This window comes from Cryptomeria japonica, chromosome 8 (assembly GCF_030272615.1).
Source record: "Cryptomeria japonica chromosome 8, Sugi_1.0, whole genome shotgun sequence".
Lineage (NCBI taxonomy): Eukaryota > Viridiplantae > Streptophyta > Pinopsida > Cupressales > Cupressaceae > Cryptomeria > Cryptomeria japonica.
The window spans coordinates 588833562-588841941 of NC_081412.1; the positions used below are offsets into that span (position 1 = coordinate 588833562).

General features: G+C 33.0%; 1 pseudogene; it reads left to right on the forward strand.

The window, feature by feature from the left end:
* LOC131054633 (uncharacterized) overlaps positions 1 to 5814 on the forward strand; it is a 51269-nt pseudogene extending 45455 nt beyond the window's left edge.
* The last annotated feature ends 2566 nt before the right edge of the window (positions 5815 to 8380 follow it).

Consider the following 8380-nt stretch of genomic DNA (forward strand, 5'->3'; position numbering starts at 1 on the left):
TAGGATGTCAACACCCATCCAACATGAACATCTTTTCACTGTGCATGAACACAAGGTAAATAAACAAAACCGCAAAGAAAGAGGATACAGACATATTATAAAATAAGAGCTCTAGGTTACCAAATCATAACCAACTCCCTGTAGATCCACAATCATTAGCTCCAAATTCCCAACATAGATCATATTGACAATATCCATAGATTCCAATCCTTTTCTCAAATCCAGAAAACCACACAACAAAACTCCCACTATAGCCAAAAATCTGATCAAACACTCCAAGAAAGGTGTCCCCTTCTCAAATCAAGCCAATTTGGCTCTAGTACCAAATATTGAAAATAGGATAAAACTAAATACAGTGAAATTATTATGATAATTTTATGTATCCAAATAAATAGATAACAATAAATCATAGATGAAAATGGATAACAAAATAAATGTAAATCATAACTCAATAATTACATGGAGAAACCCTTTCAAGAAAAAACTCCACACCCAAAGAGATCTAAGACTTGTATTAATCCTTCAAACGAGTTACATCAATACAAATTCTCTCTCTAAATATCTATAACTCTTTTTTTCTTCAACAAGCTATGAATAACATATTTTTCCTTCAACTCGAGCACTAAATAAATAGGCTTGAGAAACATCATAAATCACAAATGGTTTGAAAAGAACTTAGGCACAAATCATAAAAAATAGAACACTTTCTCTTTCAACTTGTGATTTTATCCACCTTTTGAAAGATCTTACTTATCTTATCAAACTTTCATTTATCTTTTTCTCTTTCATGCTTTTACTATATTGACAGTTAGAAAACATCTTATAAGTTGTCGCAATTGAATTTAGCAACTTTCATGAAAACTAAAACATAATTACAATTTGTCAATTAATAAGTATATTTAAAAATAGAAACAACAAGTTTGAGATATTTTCTCAACAATTGTCACCACACTCCATGTTTGGATCCTATATTACATTAGCCTTCATAGGGTGCATTTGGGTTGCTTTGAAAGATTTCATCTTAGTCTTTGGATCTTGTGCACAATTAAAAGCCACAATTTTTTCTTCTTCCATGAGAATATTTTATGCACCTATCTACAATTTTGTTTCTTCCACAAGGTATAAATTTTGTTTGACATTCCAGGATCACAGTTTACATTTTGTTTTGAGCATCACTTAACACTACAAGATCTATCATCTTATGGAGGGGCTTCATATTATCTTTTTAAATATCTCTCCTATAGGGGCAATATTTCTTGTACTTATGTTGAATACAATTATTCCCTAGAGAGTCATCATGAGTCCTTCTATCTTCTTTCTTCTTCACTTGCACAGTATCATTTATTATTTAGAGAGGGTTTTTTCCCTATGGGCTTTTATCCTTTACTTTTTTTATGAAAAAAATATTTTTTACATGGGTAATCAACATGGTCTAGTATCCAAGACCCATCATCATTGTATTTATCCTCCCTAAGTTGCGAATAAGGGGAGTTGTTAGTTACATAAATAGGGTCATGATCCTTCTAGTTCATTTATCAAATTTTTTAGACATTGACCCATTTGGCCCCTTAGCTTAAGCTTACATAGAGAATTTTCTTTCATTTATTTCACCTTGTGTGGACTTTACACATGCCCTCACACTTATCTCATCTAAACTAACATGTGTTATATATTTGAGGGGGTAGTTAAATTTTCAATCCTACCTTACTACCTCATCCTTCTTACCTTTATATGCAAGTACCTCATTGTACATTTTACATACAATCATTTTATTTGATAGACAAGATTTTGTGTTAATTATTCACTGGTGTAAGTTTTTTGCAAGAAAAAAGTAAAGAGTCAAACTACTTTGGGAAATTACAAAAACTAGGATAGTTTTGGCCCTCGAAGCTTTATACAATGTTGAAGTAACTAATAGGATCCAACTGGTGGTAGGAATGTGGGAATCAACCTCTCACAAGGCAATGCATACTATGCTTATTATGTGCATAATTTAAAAAAACATCAATATTATAGCTATTTATGTGAGTAATAATTTAACTACATTAATAAGAGGGCTCTTCACCATCGTTGATAATATGTTTGGATAACATATAACCCATACTACCATCTATATGATTATTGTAAATTATGAACATATTTTCCATGTCATTTGTAGTTTAAAACCTAATCAAGCACTAACCAAATTATTTTTTTAAAGGAGGTTGTCATTACACTTCTAGTTAACAATTGTGTAAGGTTTCACATGATACTTTCAAATTGGGAGAGATATTTCATGTATGTTCAATGAAATGGTTTCAAAATTCATAAGGTGACAAGAATAATTATTTTTGTCAAAGGTCATGGCCAAATAGTGGTCTTGAGAGAAATTGATTGGTTGTCTTTTTATGAAGTATAAATAAAATTAAGAGGTCAGAAAGCATGCTGATAGTGGAAGGGAGAGGAGGAGAGGTCAGGAGGAAATTAAAAAAGATGATAAGTGAGCTTAGGATTATGACCATGAGAGGAAGATGATCCACTTGATAAAGTGGAGACAATATTAATCTCTTTGTACTCCATGGCCATTCTCTAATTATCATCAAGGATGTGATCATAAAAGCAGGCTAAAATGTGAGTGGGAGGGGCATATTAGAGTGAAAAGAAAGTGAGGAGGTAAGAGTATATTAAAATTGATTAAGAGGGACATATTTTTTCCATGATAAAGATCCATGCAACAAGGAGTGACATAGGTTATAAGTGAGAAAGATATTGAGTTTTGAAAAAATACAGGTTTGGAGAGGTTTTTAACTTCCAAATTAATCAATCTCTAATAAATTACCCCTCTTTGTGGTAATAAAAGAAACCATTAGATTGTTTAGATACACCAATGATTGGGTAAGATCTAACTCAATACATGACCTCAATTGCACCACTAGGTTGAATTCATATCTAAATTATTCTTACAACATATCTCATAGTTGAATTTGTAGCAATTTCCTTAATAAGGAGTTTGATAGTTAGTTCTAATAACAATAAATTTACTAACATTAGCTAGTAGCAATTTGAGGCTTCCTTAGAGAGAAACCTAACACAAAGTAGTGCAAAGATGAGTCTTCCTTAAGGTGAAATTCAAAGTTCTATTCCTAGAGATGGCATAATTGTGCACATATTACCCATGATGTACCATACTAGAGGGTAGCTTGGGCATGCTTGAGTGAGTTGAACATGCAAAAGATGTATTGCTCTCCAATTCCCTAATAGAGGCTAAACCCCAACCTTGGATTTACTATTACTCTTGGATGTTTTTAAAAAATATTCTCTAAGGGAAGATCATGAAGGGAGAACAATTGAGCATTGTTTACAATATCAAGGATTTCATAAGGGAGCTTGAATTCAAGAGTCTAACCTCTTGGGCAACATCCTAAATGAATAAATCTATGGTTAGTCATCACTTGATTTGTGCTAGTGAGGTTGAAGAACCCATCCTCTCCATGACATGTAGGCTAGTCACTAGTACCATTTGCTTCTATGTAAGGATTTTTGAGAGACTTGGAGGTGAAGAGTGATGATTCCATTTCAAAAAGTGGTAATATTTATCTAGATCATCTCATGCAAGTAGGATGATGGTCCAATTAATATACTTAGATTAGAGAGCATTTATTTGAAAATAGAAAAGTTAAAATGTCCTTGTACAAGAACTATACCTTAACTGATACAAAAGTAACTTCTTGACAAACTTACACCTTAAAATACATATCCCTAAAATATGTCAAATCCTAATCAAAATCCTAATTACACAACTCCATTGCTTGCTTAGCCCCTATCTCATCTCTTGATATCAATTTTTAAAATTGAAAAACAAATTATAATTAAAAATATAACCACTTATTAGTCCTTGTCCCACTTTTGTTTTGCTTTCTTTCGGATCACAAACTGTACGAAATGAAATTATTATGCCGAGAGACATCTACAATGACATCAAAATGTCCCTAAACAAAAATCCATTTTTTAAACAATTTGACATGCAAATGATAGGTAAATACATGAAATATGTCATGTTTCAGCTTTTGGGGAGGTATTATTTTATTACTCCAAATAAAATAGAATCCTGATCACTTATCTCCAACTAGATTCACAGGTTTTTGCATGCAGGACTTTAAATAATTTGTATTCTTGATCGCCATATTTTACATATATTTAAAAAATATAAATATGCTAATTTAGTACTATTAGATTTCCACAATCCATTTAAAGTAAAGTTATTCTAACGAGCCATGTGGACAAAGAGTTCAAACACAATGTTATTCCAATGAGCCATATGGACAAAGCGCCTCCAAACACTGTTCACGTGTTCACGTGAATCAATGATGTTGATACGAACACCACGCGTTTTGACGATGAATGAGTTAAAAACTTTATAAACACAGCCAATCTTTAGCTCTGAACATCTGTATTTTCACAATCGACTAGCAATATTCATGGAGAAAGCATGTTGATGTTGGGGAACTGCAACTACATGTTGCAGAGATTGGATCAGGTATTTCTCGCACTCTGTTCAGGGTTTCTTAATGTGCTCTTAGCTTATTCTTCTTATAATGTATGGCCATGCCTTAATGAGATCTCTGTTACAGGTCCAGCTGTGCTGTTTCTCCATGGCTTTCCTGAAATCTGGTATTCATGGCGTCATCAGATGATTGCCTTAGCAGATGCAGGATTTCATGCAATTGCCCCTGACTTCAGAGGCTATGGACTCTCTGATCAACCTTCCCAAATAGAGAATGGCAACTCTGTAGATCTTGTAGAGGATATGGCCAGCCTTCTTGATGCATTGGGCATTCAGAAAGTGAATACCCAAAACTTTATTCAATGAATTTATAGGCCATTGATAATCTAGAATACCCAACTCACATTTGAAATGTCTGCTTCCCAGAGTTTTACAGGTATTTGTTGTGGGCAAGGATTTTGGAGCACCGATTGCATATTATCTGTATCTCCTCTACCCTGAGCGAGTGAGAGGCATTGTGACATTGGGTATACCTTATATGAAACCAGGCCGAGAACCTATTCAGTTGGATTTGTTTCCACAAGGATTTTATATTAGACATTGGAAGGTCTCTTTCTCTCTGCCTCTTTCTGCAACTTAATGTCAGCCCTTAAATTGGCTTGTTTACTAATGGATTTTCTTTCTGGTTTTATAATAGGAGCCCGGAAGAGCCTTGGCAGACTTTGGGCATTTTGATGCAGAAACAGTGGTAAGGAATATATATACCCTTTTCTCTGGAAGTGAACTGCCAGTGGCAGAAGAGGATAAAGAGTTCATGGACCTGTATGATCCTGCAACTCCATTGCCATCTTGGTTTACTGAGGATGACCTGAAAATATACTCAAGCTTGTATGAGAAATCTGGTTTTGCTTTCCCTATGCAAGTTCCCTACATTTCTATGATGAGGTAAATCTTGAGATCAATTGATTTTGTTTTGCCTTCGAAACATTCAGTAAGGATATTTATCATACAACTTACATGGTCTGCACCATGGATGTTGATTGACAGCAACTTGGGCAAATTGCTGGAGTTAACAGACTATACTATCAAAGTTCCAGCACTTTTGATCATGGGTATCAAAGATTATTTTTTAAAATTTCCAGGAATGGAGTATTATATTGACAGTGAGATCCTGAAATCTGAGGTGCCCAATCTGGAGATCAAGTTTTTGGCAGAAGGGGGCCATTTTGTTCAAGAGCAATTCTCTGAGGAGGTGAATAAGCTGATTCTTGGATTCCTCAACCAGGAGCTGTAATGGCAAAACTACTTAGAAGATTATGCATTTTAACAAATAAAGAATGATAGTTAAAGTATTTCGTGAAAGGGGATACCATTACTAAATGTAATATTAGATGTTATATATATAAAAATAGTTATATCAGTTAGACAGTGTTTGATCCATAAAGTTGGTCATATTATGTTTTTATTGATAGTTTAATAGTGATGAATTAATAAAGAGATTTTGATGAATATGTTAAAAGAAATAATATTAAATGTATTATAATTTAGCAATATGGATATTTATTTACAAAGTTAAAAAAAATGAATGCAATAAATCAATATTACAAGAATTTTTTTATTTTTGTAAAGAAATAAAGTTTCTGGTAATACTATTATTTTTAAACAATAAATATATTATCTCTCATATTCATATATAACTAGCTTATATATATTTAATAGAGAGATATCCTTTTAGAGGCGCCTATTTTTTATTAATTTATCAACATTAAAGTGCAATAGGTGCCTCTAGAAGGAATTAATTTCAAATTATATATTGTTGTATAGTTGAATATATTGGATTGGTACAGTGTTAGATTTAGGATTCCATTTGGTTCCATTCTAGATTTAGAATTATAGTTAGGATTGGAATCAAAATAGTAGGCCTAATTCAATAAGGATTAGGGTTCATTTTGGTTTACTATTAGGGTTAGGATTTGATTTGGTTTAAAATAGTAGGCCTAATTCAATAAGGAATAGGTTTTTTTTTTTTTGCTATTAGGGTTAGGGTTAGGGTTATAGTTAGGGTTTACATCATTGTTGGGGTTAGCTTACTAATTAGGTTTTGGATTTACATCATGTTTAGTGTTACGGTTATCATTTAGATTGTGATTAAGCTAGGATTTAGGGTTATGGTTTATATCATAGGGCTATGATTAGGGTAAGGATTATAGTTTAGGGTTTACATTATTGTTAGGGTTAGGTTAATGATTAGGGTTTGGATTTATTTCATGATTAGGATTAGGGATAGGGTTAAGATTGTTGTTAGGCTTTGGATTTATCAATATGGCGAGGATTATGTCTAGGGTTAAGGTTAGAGTTAGGATTATAGTTAGGGTTTACATCATTGTCACAGTTAGGTTAATGGTTAGGGTTTAGATTTACATCATGGTAAGGGTTAAGGTTCTAGTTAGGCTTAATTTTTAGGTATATGGTTAGGATTATCTCTATGATTAGAGTTTATATCATAAGGTTAGAGTTATGATTACGGTTAGGGTTAGGGTTAATGGTTAGGTTTAGGATTATAGTTAGGGTTTACATCATTTTTAGGGTCAGGTTAATGGTTAGGGTTTGGATTTACATCATGTTTAGTGTTACAGTTAATGTTAAGATTGTGGTTAGGCTGAGGATTTAGGGTTATGGTTAAGATTATATGTAGGGTTAGGACCTTTATATCATAGGGCTAGGGTGGTTATGGTTAGGATTATAGGTAGGTTTTACATCATTGTTAGGGTTAGTTTAATGGTTAGGGTTTGGATTTACATCATGATTATGGTTAGGGTTAAGATTGTGGTTAGGATTAGGATTTACATTTATGGTTAGTTTTTTGTTTAGGGTTACAATTTATAGATCACAATGTTAGGGTGAGGGTTAGCAAAATGGTTAAGTTTAAGATTGTGGTTAGGCTTAACGTTTATAATTATGGTTAGGGTCATGTCTAGGGTTAGGATTTATATAATAGGATTAGGGTTAGGGTTAGGATTATAGATATATTTTACATCATTGTTAAGGCTAGGTTAATGGTTAGAGTCAGGGTCAGGGTTAGGGTTAAGACTATGTTTAGGGTTAGGATTTATGGCTATGGTTAGGATTATGTGTAGGGTTAGGATGTATATCATAGGGTTATACTCAGGGTTAAGGGTTAGTGTTAGGGTTATAGTTATGGTTTGTATCACTTTTAGGAATAAGTTAATGGTTAGGGTTAGGATTGTAGTAAGGGTGTATGTCATTGTTAGAGTTAGTTTAATGGTTAGGGTTTGTATTCAAGCTTTAAAGTTATAGTTAGGGTTACAATTGTTGTTAGGTTTAAGATTTAGTATTATTGTTATGATTATTTCTAAGTTTAGGGTTTATATCATGGGATTAGGATTAGGATTTATGATTATGGTTAGTTTTACATTTAGGGTTAGGGTTTATATCATAACGTTAGGGTTAGGATTAGCATCAGGGTTAGGGTTATGGTTAAGTTTATGATTGAGGTTCAAAGGCTTAATATTTAGAATTATGATTAGGGATATGTCTATGTTTAGGGTTTGTATCATATGGTTAGGGTTAGGGTTAGGATTATAGATAGATGTTACATCATTCTTAGGTTTAGGTTAATGGTTAGGGTTAGGGTCAAGGTCGAGATTGTGTTGAGGCTTATGATTTATGGTTATGATTAGGATTCTGTGTAGGGCTAGGGTTTATATAATAGGGTTAGACTTAGGGTTAGGCTTATAGTTGTGTTTTGCATCACTTTTAGGGTTAGGTTAATGGTAAGGGTTTTCATTTACATCATGGTTAGGGTTAGGGTTAATATTTTGGTTATGCTTAGGATTTAGGGTTATGTTTAGGATTATGTCTAGGGTTAGGGTTTAT